This window comes from Eretmochelys imbricata, chromosome 4 (assembly GCF_965152235.1).
Source record: "Eretmochelys imbricata isolate rEreImb1 chromosome 4, rEreImb1.hap1, whole genome shotgun sequence".
In the NCBI taxonomy this organism is placed as follows: domain Eukaryota; kingdom Metazoa; phylum Chordata; order Testudines; family Cheloniidae; genus Eretmochelys; species Eretmochelys imbricata.
Window position 1 is genome coordinate 96478029 of NC_135575.1, and position 16955 is coordinate 96494983.

A 16955-nucleotide genomic window follows, 5' to 3' on the forward strand; every position below is an offset into this window, starting at 1 on the left:
GAAAGGGCCTGATCCAGAGTCCACTGAAGTCAATGGAATGATTTCCTTGGGACTGATTTCGCTGGGATCTAAATCAGGCTCTTAAGGTAGTTCAGTATTTTCTATAATGTTGAGGGCTCTGAATGTCTGATTTATGAGGTAGACAGGTAGGTGAGGCAATATCTTTCACTGGACCAACTTCTATTGGTGGAAGGTATGAGTTAGAACTACACAGAGCTATTTGTCAGATCTGAGTAACTTTAAGTTTGAGGTGTTCATTCATATTTTGTGTGGGTGTGGGTGTTCTCAGAGCATTTCCTTTCAGCTCCTACATTTCTAGGTGAATCTGAGCTCCTTCTCTAGCTCAATCCTGCTGAAATAAAGAACGTTTGTATGATGATCCTTGAAGCTTTAGGATTTTTCATGGCATACTGTATACTTGCACATTAACAGTAGCACAAGACTCTTCTTCATATGGAGATGATACAGCAGAATCTCTGTTCGAGCACCCAAATCCCTGCATCTGTGAGAACAATGAGGGAATGAAATTGAAATGAAATGTATCTTCATCCTAGTTCTACATGCCATTCACAGATGTGATGACAAACAGTCAGGAATAGCAGTTCTGGCATTTCAGACTCCCAGTAAAACAGTCACTGTTTTAACAGGTAGACCCACACTAAATACAGGTTTCAGAGTAACAGGCGTGTTAGTCTGTATTCGCAAAAAGAAAAGGAGTACTTGTGGCACCTTAGAGACTAACCAATTTATTTGAGCATGAGCTTTCGTGAGCTACAGCTCACTTCATCGGATGCATCTAAACACTAACTAAGCACATAGAAAGTTAAGGTAATGGACAGTGCATGCCCACCTAAACGTCTGAACTAGAGCTAACTCTGAAAATATGAAAAAAGACATGCTGCTGAATATCTCTAATCCTCATAGACATTGGCTCATTAAATTAGACCAATACTGAAATGACAATCAAATTATAAGAGACACTTGCTCAGTGAGATTGGTCCAATAAAGGATACTATGTCTGTTGGTGAACTGTCACCAGCTTTCGGGCTTCACAGAGATGAATTTAGAAGTAGAATTGGGTTGCTGCTTAAAGAGATTGTTATACTGCATAATGAGTGCAGAAACTGAATTGTAAATCCCAGGTACAATGTTGCAAAAATAAAGGCTTTGTGATAATACAGTGGAATTATTCAGTGAATGATTCTCTTAGTGGTATTATTTATGAATTTTGAATAATCACAATAGCAAGGGCCTCCAATAGTCTAGTGTTGTAAAGTTGGAAGTAATTTCCAATAATTGGGGATAACCTGTGGAAAAATGAGATCTACTGAAATGGAAAATGAGATGGAGGACTCTTCAAGTATATAGTCACTTAAAGTTAAAATGTATTATGGAAAAAGTAAAACGTCAGACAACATTAAGCAGAGTTGATTTAGTAAAATTTGTTTTGAATTGTAACAGTGTTCTACCAATGTCAAACTTAGGGGTCAATTTGTACAAACAATTTGACATCCCTAAATATTAGGGCTACTGTGCGATTAAACAAATTAACCACACTTTTTAAAATGATAATAGAATGCCATTTATTTAAATATTTGTGATGTTTTCTACATTTTCAAATCTATTGATTTCAATTACAACACAGAACACAAAGTGTACACTGCTCACTTTATATTTATTTTTATTACAAATATTTGTGCTATAAAAATGAAACAGTATTTTTAAAGTTACCTCATAAGTACTGGAGTACTTGTGGCACCTTAGAGACTAACCAATTTATTTGAGCATAAGCTTTCGTGAGCTACAGCTCACTTAATCGGATGCATCTGATGAAGTGAGCTGTAGCTCACGAAAGCTTATGCTCAAATAAATTGGTTAGTCTCTAAGGTGCCACAAGTACTCCTTTTCTTTTTGCGAATACAGACTAACATGGCTGTTACTCTGAAACCTCTCATATAAGTACTGTAATACAATCTATTATGAAAGTTGAACTTAAAAATGTTGAATTATATACAAAAATTAACTGCATTCCAAAATAAAACAATGTAAAATTTTAGAGCCTATAAGTCCACTCAGTCCTACTTCTTGTTCAACCAATCACTAAGACAAAAAGTTTGTTTACATTTGCAGGAGGTAATGCTTCCTGCTTCTTGTTGACAATGTCACCTGAAAGTGAGAACAGGCATTCACATTGCACTGTTGTAGCCAGCATTGCAAGATATTTATGTGCCAGATGAGTTAAAAATTCATATCTCTTCATGCTTCAATCACCATTCCAAAGGACATGCATCTATGCTGATAAGGGGTTCTGCTCGATAATGATCCAGAGCAGTGCAGAGTGACGCATGTTCACTTTTATCATCTGAGTCAGATGCCACCAGCAGAAGGCTGATTTTCTTTTTTGGTGGTTCAGGTTCTGTAGTTTCCACATTGCAGTGTTGCTCTTTTATGACTTCTGAAAGCATGTTCCACACCTCATCCCTCTCAGATTTTGGAAGGCACTTCAGATTCTTAAACCTGGGGTTGAGTGATGTAGCTATCTTTAAAAATCTCACCTTGGTACCTTCTTTGTATTTTGTCAAATCTGCAGTGAAAGTTTTCTTAAAATGAACAACATGTGCTGAGTCATCATCCGAGACTGCTATAATATGAAATGTATGGCAGAATGCAGGTAAAACAGAGCAGGAGACCTATAATTCTCCCCCAAGGAGTTCAGTCACAAATTTCATGAATTGCATTATTTTTTTAACGAGCGTCATCAACATAGAAGCATGTCCTCTGGAATGGTGGCTGAAACATGAAGGGGCATACGACTGTTTAGCATATCTGGCATGTAAATACCTTTCAATGCGGGCTACAAAAGTGCCATGCAAATGCCTGTTCTCACTTTCTGGTGACATTGTAAATAAGAAGAGAGCAGCATTATCACCTGTAAATGTAAACAAACTTGTTTGTCTTAACGATTGGCTGAACAAGAAGTAGGACTGAGTGGACTTGTAGGCTCTAAAGTTTTACTTTTTGTATCTGAGTGCAGTTATGTAACAATCTACATTAAGTTGCACTTCTATGATTGCATTACTTTATTATATGAGGAGACTTATTTTTACAGTGCAAATATTTGTAATAAAAATATGAAGTGAGCACTGTACCCTTTGTATTCTGTGTTGTAACTGAAATCAATAGATTTGAAAATGTAGAAAAAACAAATATTTAATAAATTTCAGTTTGGTATTCTATTGTTTAACAGTGTGATTAAAACAGCAATTAATTTTTTGAGTTAATCGCGTGAGTTAACTGCGAGTAATTGATGACCCTACTAAATACATAGTGGAGGAGCTCTCCTGGCAGCCATACATGAGCATCACCAATGGTAAGCACTGGGCATTTATTATTACACACACTTCTAAAGCATTCTTCCCTTTATTAGCATTCTTCCCTTTACTAGCTCCACCTAGATGCTGGAGGCAAATTTTAGTATGTGTCCAGCTGGTTCATTTTTTCTTTTTAATAGAACTTTGCTGGTTTGTTATAACTTGTTTTGTTCAAAGCTTTATGGTAATTATTATCTGTATTGTGATAGGCAGCTGGAGGCTCCAGCCCTGTTGTGCTAGGCAAGGTACAAACGTATGACAGAAATTATCTTGGGCCTAAAGAGGTTACAGCCTATTGGTTCATTTTTCCTCCACTACTTTTTCCATTGTTTAGCTTGTCTTTTTTCAGCTGTCTTTTAATTATCTGCTGTTGTGAAATAATTGCTCCCACTTTTTAATATGGGGTCTCTATTTGTTAGCACCCTGTTGCAGCAGAATGAGGAGCTACACCACCTGATTCCCTTGTCCTTATGCTGCCACACTCAGTTCTGTGTTAATCAAGTTTGTCATCCATTCCTCTGGATGGGTCCTTAATAGTCTCTGTCCCGTTCAAGATAAAGAGGAGTTGAAAGTTCCCTGACCCTAGTGGGGGCTGGACAGCCTTAGGTCTCCTGGTTTTAGAGCCACTTTCTCCAGAGTTGTTTTTGGCTGGAGTAGGTAGGGGAATCTGAGGCTACCCACTTCACTGGGTTCCAGCTCACGGTCCTTCGTGTCTTAAAGTTTCAACATATTTCCTTAACTATTTTTTTGGTAAATGCAGATACACTTCAGGTTGCTTGCTTTTTAAGGATAAGCATATTTCTTACATGGTTGCCAGGCAGAACTTCACAATGCACCCAACAGGCTGTTGTACAAATAGGTTTTTATTAGATCTGTTTTGTACCAGCTTGGCCCAATCCTACAACAATTTTACCTTGTTTTCAGTCGAGGAGATTGTGGGTGCATGTTCTGAATGTCAATTTGATAACTACTTTAAGGACCAGTGATATCCTGGTCAGGGAGCTAGTAATAACTCCCCCTTTACAAGTCTATATAACAATGCTGGTACCACAAAGGCCCTGACCCTGACTCAGACAAGTAGTCTCATTACCATCGCTGGGTATGTTTACACAGCAAAGAAAACCCTGTGGCTGGCCCATGCCAGCTGGCTTGGGCTGCGGGGCTGTTTTGTTGCTGTGTAGACTCCTTGGCTCAGGCTGGAGCCCGAGCTCTGGAACCCTCCTACTCCACAGGGTTCTTAAACCTGGGCTGCAGCTGGAAGTCTAAACAGCAATGAAACAGCCCCACAGCCCGCATGTGTCCCCTAGAAAGGGCCAGCTGGGGGTATCTAGTTGCTGTGTCAACATACCCACTGAGACTACTCATGTCCTTAAAATTAAGCACATGGTTACGGTATGCAAGATCAGGATCAAAGTTTGTAATCCTCCTTCAAAATTACCTGGTAGCCAATTGACTCTTAATACAGGTTTCATTATAAAATAGTGTGCTCAGACATTTCAGTTTGTTTTCTGCTAGTTTAACAGCACTCAGTAAGTATGACAACCCAGTTCGTCACATAACATATCTTCTAAGGCATGAATGATTTCCAACTACAAATAATTTTTATCAAGATCTTAGTTAGTTATTACATTGTAAGAGTGAATGACTACATGCAAGATACTTTCTAGGATTTATCCAAGTTATAGATGTTGGAAAATTAGAGTTCTGTATATCCATGAAAGAAAATTCTTCACGAGACCTGTAGCAATGGATCGTCATGTTCATATCAAGCATGATTTTTCTAGAAGCAAAGTGGTAGTTAAGAGTACTCACAGTGTTTTTGTTGGAATAATTAGATCATGCTATTGTGTACATTTATAAAATAATTTTGACTTGTGAGATCTGGACCTCTCTCCTATAGTTTCTTGTGCTTTGAAAGCTTATATCATGGTCATGTATAGTAAAGTGCCACAGGTTTGCTTTGCAGAACCCCCCTCTCCCCCCCGCTCCAATATTCATATTTTTGCTCTGGCATTTACAGCATTTGGGAAGGGCATCTGTCTGCAACAGCTAGTCTAATTAAACTCAGAGACGAGGCAGGGAAGTGATGATGATGATGATGTACAGTACGCCCAATCTGCTCACAATACAAAGCATGTCGTGTATGGCCTTCATAATTTGGAGAGCCTCCGTCAACAAATCTGCCCACTGGGTTAAAATAAATATCTAATTACATTAAATTCAAGTATTTTAGGTCCAATTCGCGTACACTTTCAAAATATCTGAAGAGAGATTAGAGAGAACCTACAAGGGCTATGATGAAAATCGGGAGCTGCCAAAGTATCCGAAAGTGCTGATTTCCTGAGTCTAATTTTTCTTAATGTTAAAAAATTTAATATTGCAAATAAATGTTTGAACCAATTATGAAACCCCCCTGTGTGTTCTCGTGAATGAGTCACAGCAATATTTTTCTTGGTGTAGCGCTAATTAGCTGCAGAGCAATGAAGTGTTACAGATGCTAGAGAGAAGAAAGGGAGCGATTTACTTTATGATTATGCTGTGGAGACTAAAAATCTCTGAGGCCCTAATTCTGCAAATTGTTCTCACAGGTAGATCCCTTGCCTGTCCCCTAAGGTCAGCGGGGCTCAGGCTGAATTGCAGAGTTGGGGCGTACTCGGTCCATCTCATGCTCTCATCTTTTCACAAGTTCTCAAGGTAGCAAGCATGGTGAATATTGCACTCCAGGATATGTGGCATGGGGCGATTAACGGTCTGTCTGAATTAGTTAATACACATATGCATTTGGTATAATAATGAAAACAGTCTAAACGATTTGCAGATAAAGAGATCAACTTCACATTCATGGATTCACGTTATTTAGTAGGGGCTGCATACCTTGTGTAGGCTGAGTTTATTGCACACTCCAGGGGCTCCTTGCATCCTTCCATTTGCCTGCCCCCACAAACTCCCTGTGTTTCACCCTCCCATCCCCTTCTATTTCAGGGACCCTCTGCCAGGGGTTCTGTATGCTTCTCCTACCGTACTAGCAGCTTTGTGTGCATCTCCCATGCTCTGAATTCCCCCCAGGGCAGTGTCTGTATGCATCCCCTCCCATTCCAGGGTCCCCCAATCTCCCATCCCACTGTGCCTGGGCTTCTGTGTGCCCTATTCCACCCTCACTCCCACCATTATTCTTTCTCTCTGGCAGATAACTCAATTAGGGTGTCACCATGTTAAATTCCAGTGAGAGGAAGTGAAGAAATGAGATGGAGTAGTTATGCTGGATGGAATTAATGGGTACTATAACTAGATGCTTGTTCTACAGACAATTGCAGAGGTGCTTGAAGCTGTGGCCGTGCTAAGCTGATGGCTGGGGCTCAATTTGCGCCCCCCCCCCATGTTTCCCTTTCAGTTATCCAATTATCCTCCAAATCAATATGATCCTGAAGTCTGCTGCCTAGAATACTCTCTGAAACAGTGGAATTGCTCAGATGTGATTGAATGCTGTATTCATAAATTAACACATTACAAACATAAATACAAACCGAGAAATGCCATCAAGTTGAGCATAAGGCCTTTGCAAACGTGGGCAGTGAGTATTTGGATGACCTGTAGGTAGCTGTCAAATTATCACTAAAGCATTGATCCTACATGTATGTATGCAAGTGAATAATTTAACATGTGTGAGTAATCCTGAAAGTGAAAAGCTTTCAACCAAGGCTTTGCAGAATTAGGGTCTTAGTGCTTATTTACTCTGCTTTACTAAACATGAATGACAACTATCTAAAGAATGTTGAGGAAAAAGCAGGGGGAAAAATGAATGAAGCTTTTCCATGTAAAATATTTTTCTTTTTTCATCCAGCTGTAGTCATCAGTCATTTCCCTGCTTTTGAAAAGTTTGTCATCCAATCAGGGAGAGGAAAAGACAATGCCATGTTACATAGGTAATCAACCACACATCACAAATAAAGACTATCAATCAATCAAAGTAAAGAGTTTGCCAATAACCCTGATGATGATGATGATGTTGAAACTACTTATGGAATATTTATGAACAATTATGTTCACAAATTCTTTTCAAACCCATCCTTATTTCTGTGAACAGAAATAGTGAATAATTCGATTAGCTCCATTTTAGTGTGCATGGGCAGAATTGCTGATATATCAATAATAAATTCCAGATGGAGGAAACTGGTTTAGGGAAAAAATCATCCCAGACTTTCATTCGCCCAAGACATCTTTGCCCCCTATTAATTACTCTAATAATGTTATTTGTAAACAATGAACACATTAGATTCAGCAGCAAAGTTGATTTATGATGTAATGTGTAAAAAGAAAAGGCGTACTAGTGGCACCTTAGAGACTAACCAATTTATTTGAGCATAAGCTTTTGTGAGCTGTAGCCACAAAAGGTGCCACAAGTCCTCCTTTTCTTTCTGTGAATACAGACTAACACAGCTGCTACTCTGAAAGATGTAATGTGTGTTCCTGGAGATGTATTCAGCCAAAACTACAGTCCCTCTTTTCAAAAGGAGCAGTTTGGGTTGGCTTTCTACGTTCCTGCATTTGGCATGGTGCAATTACTCATCTGTTTTTCTTAACGCATTTCAAGTTTTGAAAATGTCTTGAGCCTTGGAAGTGAAATCTCTTTGAAAGTCACAAAGCCCTGTCAGTGAGCAACCTCAGAATTCATTTATAGGTTAGACAATCAGGCACCATGGCACTAGCCTTTGGACATAGAGCATTTGTTATTAGGATCTATGGTGGAGTTTCTGCTTTCCCTGCTGCTGGCCATTGCATCTATCTTCCTGACATGTCAATTACTTTCTGTCATGAAGGGTGGGGTAGGGAGAGGATTTTCAGCAACACTTCAATACAAAATAAGGGAATTTATCGTGATCTAATTTTTCATAAGGAGCCTAACAGGCGAGAGTGAAAATCAAAAGACCGAACAGAAAAAAAAATCATACCCATGTAGCAGAGGTCCACTGTGTCACTAGCAATGTACATAAGCAGTTGATCTACTGCAGTTGTTACTGCATGGCAGGAATGGCACTGTTGAAGAATGTGAGATGATTCCTCCTGTACATGTGTGTACACACACCCACATTTTCCAAGCATTGTTAAAGCTGGGCTTAGTTTCAAGGTATTTCAATTCAGGACATAAAGTTCTGACTCTTTTGAAAAGTGCATGATGAACAAAAACAAGGTATTGTTTTCTCTTAGTCTGATCTATCATTTTTGTATGTTATGACTAACCCAAGAATTTCTATAACAGACCAAGAATGGTAAGAATGTATCTAGATGACCTTTGTTTCCCTGTAACCTGGAGACAAAGATGGGGGCTTGTTACAGTATATGTTGCATCATTAACTATAGATTGATGCAATGTAGGAACTAGTATTCAAACATTTCATAAATTTTCAATTGCATTTTGATTCAGCAAAAATCACATCATTTTTTCCCCTCTTCTGCATACACATTTTTGTTCTCAGTAGTGTTTAGGGAAGAGTGTGTACTCATTCACACCAATTTTCTTGTGCAATACAAACGTACGTTAGTGTGTGATCATGCATATATGCACAAAGGGTGTTCAGCTGGCCATTCTCAGACCCTGGACTTGATTTGCCAATGCCTGGTACTTTATTTACATGTGTGCAAAGTAGGCATAAAGTGCTCCCATTCTGATTTTTCATGCCTGCTTTGTACTCTGTTTGTAGAGGTGTGCCTGAATAAACAAAGTGCAAAGCAGTTGAGAATCTGGGCCATAATCTTTGTGGCTTTGGTAGTGAGGGTAGAATTAATGTAGTTAATCAAATGGGTTTACAAGGGTTTGTGAATACACCCTACAGTTTATCCATGGCCACACCCCTGGCTCATGAGGAGTTAAATGAGACAGACAAGGATCTAGCCAGACTCTTTGCAATTAAGACTGTACATACATACGCCCAGATGCTCAGCTGGTGTAAACTGGTGTAGCTTGATTGTGGACCTATTACTTGGTGTGAGTGTGATAAGAGAATTTACATATAAAGTCTGCTGTAAACCACAAATGAAATTGCTTTCAATGCATTATTTCTGCCTTTGAGTCAGGAAGGAATCCATGTAATGTGAGGCTTATATACATGAGCTAGAATATAAAATAATGCATAGGTACTCCCAAAGAGCTATGGGGCCTACCAGACTACAGTTCACCTCCCTGTTGCTATAGATGGGCATATTGGTTGTCAGATGCAATTAGCATGAAGGGACCCCCATACCTGAGACTTTAGAGCCTCAGGGACCACAAGGGCAACCACTACTTCTCACAGTGCTCCCATCTCCCTTCACTCACTTATGTTTATAAAAAGGAGAATGGAATATAGTTTGGTTTACATTGCATACAAATCACTATTTTGTTTAGTTAATGCTGCTTCTACATTCTTAAGCCAAATATTAATTTACTCTGGACTTCCAAAAGTCTCTAACTAATTGTCATAGTCAGGCGATTGTGAGTGAATGATACAATTCTTACAGAAGTGCTGCTTTTAAAACATAGCAGTGGGTCATCATTCAAAGGTCTGAAGTCACAGCAGTTGAGAATGAGGTTTGTGAGAAGCATCATGTGTCTGAATTTGAAAATGATTAGGTTTGCTCTCCACTTAGAAGAGAGTGTGGGGGAAAAATGAAGAAAATGAATACAGTAGATAAGACTCCTCCTTGCGGCAGACTAGTTTAAGGGGGTTGTTCTTATATCGCTAATGTGACTTTCTCAAAGTTAGTTAAACAAAACTCCATTTCCCCAACTCCCTCCCTAGGGATTTAAGATATAAACACAATGGGTTTCAACTTCTAGTTAGATTTCCATAGCTTGAAAGCTACCAAAGAGTTTGAGAGGTCCACGAATCCTCAAACTACTCCAAATTGTATCCATTCGTGTTCTAAATGGATTTTTTAGCCTCTCGGAGGCAGGTGCTTTTTCTCCCAGCTGCTCATGCTGTGCAGTTGCTGAGTCACTTTCAAGTTTAAATGTATATTTCACAGCTGAATCGGGGCTGTACGAATGAACCACTCAACTTAAAGACAGCCTGGTCATCTGCAAAGCACTGATAAGCCAGGCAGTTGATGGCTGCAGTGCTTCTCCTTGAAGTTCAGTTGTCCTCTTCAAAGGAAAATTGCCACCTCCATTCCATCATCAGTGCTTCAGAGATGGTTGGGTTGATTTGAAGTTTAACTTCTACTTAAGAAATGAAAATTGGAGCTGTTTTAAATGCTCCCAGTTTAGGTTTTTAAGTAAAACGCAAAAGTAGCCAGGACACTCCTGCTGCACTGTGAGCTGCTGCACTCAGAGACAGACAGCATCTCTCTGAGATGCCTGGATTCCTGGTCACCTAGGAGCTTCTGAAGGGGACCACCTACCTCATCGGGTTTCCAAAGAGATCCATCAACTGTCTCCTCCCACCTGGCTCACTACCGCTCCAGAAAAAGATATTTTTCAGTTGAACTTTCACATAAGATGAAATTTCAACAGTTTCAACCGGGTTTGACTTAGTTCCCAATTAAGTGTACAAGGAGTCTAATGGCTTCTCCAGCACTGCTGAGTCCAGTGGCTGAGCGGGAGGAGACAGGATGGATACACGGGGGAAGAATAATGCCTTTTCTACTAAACACTATATGCTTTAAAATGTATTATGGGAGAAAAAAAAACCCAGTTGTTCCTCCTTTCCCCATCTCATGTACATAATGAAAGAAGTCACATTTAGAGGACCACATTTTCAAAAATCTCTGATTTTGTGACCGTTTAGATGTTTCAGTGTCTGACTGTGCTACAATTCTATTTAGATATGCCACTTCTGTCATTTTCACTTGCAGTCACTTGTACCCAGAACTGACAGAAAGTGTAAAGTTAGCGGCTGAGTTAAAGTCCCTTTGAAATTTTGGCCTTTTATCTCAATAAAATAACTGGGTAATGAGGCTTTAAACAGAACTGTGGAATTACCTAAAAGACTTAACTGGCCCTTCAAAACGTATTTAATTAGTGTCCAGTGCCATTGATTATGGCATTGCTCTAGAAATAATGAGAGCCCTCTAATTAGTTATCAGTGTTGTTAATCTCAAATGTAGAGGTTTTTAAATTTTCTTTGTGTTTCTTCCTTTTAATCCATAACAGATCATATAATGGGACCCAGTACAGAGAGCTGCTGATAAATGGGATTTCCTCCTAAAATGGTTAAGACCCATAAGAGCTTGTAATGCACTACTTTCCCTAACTCATCTGTCAAATTTAGGGCTTAATCCCGCATCTATTGAAGCGTTGACATTAATGGAAGTATTACCTATAACAGGCAATAATAACTATTAATAATAGATAAATGAGCCCAGTTGTATTACTGGGGTACCCAGTAGTAATGCTTCCCCTGTTATTACTACTTTTATGTGTTTGTCTAATTCTGGTCAAATTAATTATACTTGACAATTTTTTCACATGTGGTGAAATATTCTCTTATTCTGTCAATACTCATCAACACCGCCTTATATAGTACACAGTATATCTTTAACCAGTCTACTTAATAGAAATAATGTCAGTTTTCATGGGTTTTAAGACTATGGATGAACTAGCAAACCGGTCTAAGATAATATTTCATGGCTTCCTCCTAATTTTTCATTGTATCAGTTCTTCCTATTTTAATGTTTCTTGAAAATTTGTTTTTCTTAAAATATATCGTAATTTGTTTTTCTTTATTTGGATGCATGAATGATAAATTACAATGCAATAACACACTCCAGGTAATCCATTTCAGGTTGATTATCTCTCTGCTTGAGTGGTTAAAAGCCATTTAGCCTTCTGTCTTATGCCTTTGAACACCCCAACAGCGTGCAATAACCATTCAGGAACTGTAGGGTGCAATGCATGAAGGTACTTAGTTGCCTAAATCCCATTTTTAGGTACCATTGTGATCAACAAAACTCCTATTTGGATGCCGCCTAACCCTGTAAGTACCTAAAGTTTTGCCTCTGGGCATGTGCACTGCTACCTCCCTCTAGGCACCCAGGCACAAGGCGGCTCTCTCCCGCCAATCCACAGAGTGATTCACAAACCAGGAAAGATAGGCATTCAGCTGCCAAAGTCCTGTGCAGGGCCCAATACGGTAGATGTGCTCAGAGGCTGCTTACCAGATCAGGCTCCTCAGGCAGGCTCACAAAAGATGAGGGAAGTGGGGTGTAAGGAGGAACTCCCTTATGACCTGTAGCCTAGTGGGTAGGTGTCTCCTCCTGACAAGAAAAACAATAACAAAATGTGGAAATGGCAGAGGTGCTTAATGACTTCTTTGTTTCGGTTTTCACCAAGGAGGTTGGTGGTGATTGGTTGGCTAACATAGTGAATGCCAATGAAAATGAGGTAGGATCAGAGGCTAAAATAGGGAAAGAAGAAGTTTAAAAATTACTTACACAAGTTAGATGTTTTCAAGTCACCAGGGCCTGATAAAATGCATCTTAGAATACTCAGGGAGTTGACTGAGGAGATATTTGAGCCATTAGTGATTATCTTTGAAAAGTCATGGAAGAAGGGAGAGATTCCAGAAGACTGGAAAAGTGCAAATATAGTGCCAATCTATTAAAAAGGTAAATAAGGACAACCCGGGGAATTACAGTCCATTCACCTTAACTTTTGTACCCAGAAAGATAATGGAACAAATAATTAAGCAATACATTTGCAAATGTCTAGAAGATAAAAACGTGATATATAACAATCAGCATGGATTTGTCAAGAACAAACCATGTCAAACCAACCTGATAGCTTTCTTTGACAGAGTAACAAGCCTTCTGGATAGAGGGAAAGTGGTAGACGTGGTATATCTTGACTTTACTAAAGCTTTTGATACTGTCTTGCATGACCGTCTCATAAACAAACTATGGAAATACAATCTAGATGGAGCTATTATAAGGTGGGTGCATAACTGTTTGGAAAACCATTCCCAGAAAGTAGTTATCAGTGGTTCACAGTCATACTGGAAGGGCATAATGAATGGGGTCCTGCAGGGATCAGTTCTGGGTCTGGTTCTGTTCAATAACTTCATCAGTGATTTAGATAATGGTATAGAGAGTACACTTATAAAGTTTTCAGATGATACGAAGTTGGGACAGGTTGCAAGTGCTTTGGAGGATAGGATTATAATTCAAAATGATCAGGTCAAACTGGAGAAATGGCCTGAAGTAAATAGGATGCAATTCAATAAGGACAAATGCACTTAGGAAGGAACAATCAATTGCACAAATAGAAAATGGGAAATGACTGTTTAGGAAGGAGCACTGTGAAAAGAGATCTGTGGGGTCATAGTGCACTACAAGCTAAATATGAGTCAACAGTGTAACACTGTTGCAAAAAAACCAGCCATCATTCTGGGATGTATTAGCAGGAGTGTTGTAAGCAAGACATGAGAAGTAATTCTTCTGCTCTACTCCTCACTGATTAGGCCTCAACTGGAGTATTGTGTCCAGTTCTGGGTGCCACATTTGAGCAAAGATGTGGACAAATTGGAGAAAGTCCAGAGAAGAGCAACAAAAATGATTGATGGTCTAGAAAACATGACCTATGAGGGAAGATTGAACAAACTCAGCTTTTTCAGTCTGGAGAAAAGACTGAGAAGGGACATAAAAGGTTGTTAGGAGGAGGAGGAAGAAAGTGTTTTTCTTAACCTCTGAGGATAGGACAAGAAGCAGTAGGCTTGAATTGCAGCAAGGGAGGTTTAGGTTGGACGTTAGGAAAAAATTCCTAACTATCAGGGTGGTTAAGCACCAGAATAAATTGTGTAGGAAGATTGTGGAATCTCCATAATTGGAGATTTTTAAGATCAGGTTAGACAAACACCTGTCAGGAATGGTCTAGGTCTTACCCTGTCATGAATGCAGGGGATGGGACTAGATGACCTCTTGAGGTCCCTTCCAGTCCTATGATTCTACAAGAAGGGATTTGAACAGGGGATCTGCCACCTTTTGGATGAGTATCCTAATCACTAGGCTATAGATTCATTTTCTTTTGCTGGCCCAATTAATATTTAATTAAATAATTGAATAAAGTGCAACAACTTAATAAGAGAGATTGAGGGACACCCACATCAGACTATCCCATACCTAGCAGTTAGGGCACTCACCCTCAAGCTGGTAGATCCATGTTCAAATCCCTTCACTTTAACAAGCTGAGGGGGGACTTGACCTGGGGGTCTTCCACATCCTGAGTGAGTAACTGATCCATTAGGCTAAAGCTTATAAAGAATCCCCTTCTTTTTCTCCCCTCCCCCCACCCCTCGTTTTGTGTGAACTCACCTGAAAGGACAGATTCAGTAGGTGGCCTCTAAGCGTACCTACCAGGCCCCGTACGCAACCTAGGCGGGTGAACACCTACCATCTCCCAGTTCATCAATCACAAGCAGAGATAGGCCCTTCCCTGCAGGGAAGGGGAGACTCGGATGACTATCTCCATGAGAGGGATGGGGCTTGGCACACACCCTTCTGATCATCCTATTGGCTATCTTAGGCAGCTCCTCACCTAGCATGCTGGTTTGGTGGTTCGTATTCTAAGACATCTATCTCTCCCCAGCTGTTATATATGCAGCCCAGGTGCCTAACTCTGGCTTTGGGGATCTCGGTGCTGTTTCTGTGATTTTTTTTTTTTTCTAGGTGCCTAAAAGTTAGGTGTTGTGACACTGAGTCACAATGTCTAAATCCCTTTGTGGATCTGGGTCTTAGTGTCTGTCATGGCCCATTGGTTTAATTTAAAAAGATAAACTAGGAGCATTATTACACTCTGCTTTAACTTTTTCCAATATAAAGTTGTCCTACCATGGGAAATTAGCAATGGTATTCACCATCCCTGAAGAGAAAATTCATAGATTTTTAAGACCAGAAGGGACCATTGTGATCGTCTAGTGAAAAGGCTTCTGTTATAGTCTAATGGACTTTAAGGCCAGAAGGAACCATCATGATTACTTAATCTGACCTCCTGCACATTACAGGACACAGAACCTTGCCCACCCACTCCTATAATAGTTCCTTAATCTCTGGCTGAGTTACTGAGGTCCTCAAATAAAGATTTAAAAACTTTAAGTTGCAGTGAATCCACCATTTACACTAGCTTAAACCTGCAAGTGACCCATGCCCCATGCTGCAGAGGAAGGCGAAAACCTCCACTGTCTCTGACAATCTGACCTGGGGGGAAATTCCTTCCTGACCCCAAATATGGCAATCAGTTAGACCCTGAGCATATGGGCAAGACCCAGCTGCCAGACAATGGGAAAGAATTCTCTGTAGTAACTCAGCCCTCCCCATCTAGTGACCCATCACCGGCTGTTGGAGATATTTGCTACTAGCAGTTACAGATCGGCTATGTGCCATTGTATGCAATCTAATCATACCATCCCCCTCCATAAACTTAACAAGCTCAGTCTTGAATCCACTTACATTTTTGGCCCCCACTGCTCACCCAGGAGGCTGTTCCAGAACTTCACTCCTCCAATGGTAAGAAACCTTAACCTAATTTCAAGTCTAAACTTCTTGATGGCCAGTTTACATCCATTTGCCCGTGTGCAAACATTGGCACTTAACTTTAAATAACTCCTTCCCCGCTTGATATTTTATTATAAAATATCTGTTCCCCATGTAGGTGTTTATAGAAGAATCATAGAAGATTAGAATTGGAAGAGACCTCAGGAGGTCATCTAGTCCAACCCCTGCTCAAGGCAGGGCCAACACCAACTAAATTATCCCAGCCAGGGCTTTGTCAAGCTGCGCCTTAAAAACCTCTAAGGAGGGAGATTCCACCACCTCCCTAGGTAACCCATTCCAGTGTTTCACCACCCTCCTAGTGAAATAGTGTTTCCTAATATCCAACCTAGACCTTCCCCACTGCAACTTGAGACCATTGCTCCTTGTTCTGTCATCTGCCACCACTAAGAATGGCCGAGCTCCATCCTCTTTGGACCCCCCCTTCAGGTAGTTGAAGGCTGCTATCAAATCCCCCCTCACTCTTTTCTTCTGCAGACCAAACAAGCCCAGTTCCCTCAGCCTCTCCTCGTAAGTCATGTGTCCCAGCCCCCTGATTGTTTTCATTGCCCGCTGCTGGACTCTCTCCAATTTGTCCACATCCTTTCTGTATTGCGGGGGGGGGGGTCCCAAAACTGGACGCAATACTCCAGATGTGGCCTCACCAGTGCCGAATAGAGGGGAATAATCACTTCCCTTGATTTGCTGGCAATGCTCCTACTAATGCAGCCCAATATGCCATTAACCTTCTTGGTAACAGGGGCACACTGCTGACTCATATTCAGCTTCTCATCCACTGTAATCCCCAGGTCCTTTTCTGCAGAAGTGCTGATTAGCCAGTTGGTCTCCAGCCTGTAGCGGTGCATGGGATTCTTCTGTCCAAGTGCAGGACTCTGCACTTGTCCTTGTTCAAGCTCATCAGATTTCTTTGGCCCAATCCTCCAATTTGTCTCAATCACTCTGGACCCTAACCCTACTCTCCAGCATATCTACCTCCCCCACCCCAGCTTAGTGACATTTGCGAACTTGCTGAGGGCGCCATCTATCCCATCATCTAGATCATCAATAAAGATGTTGAACAAAACC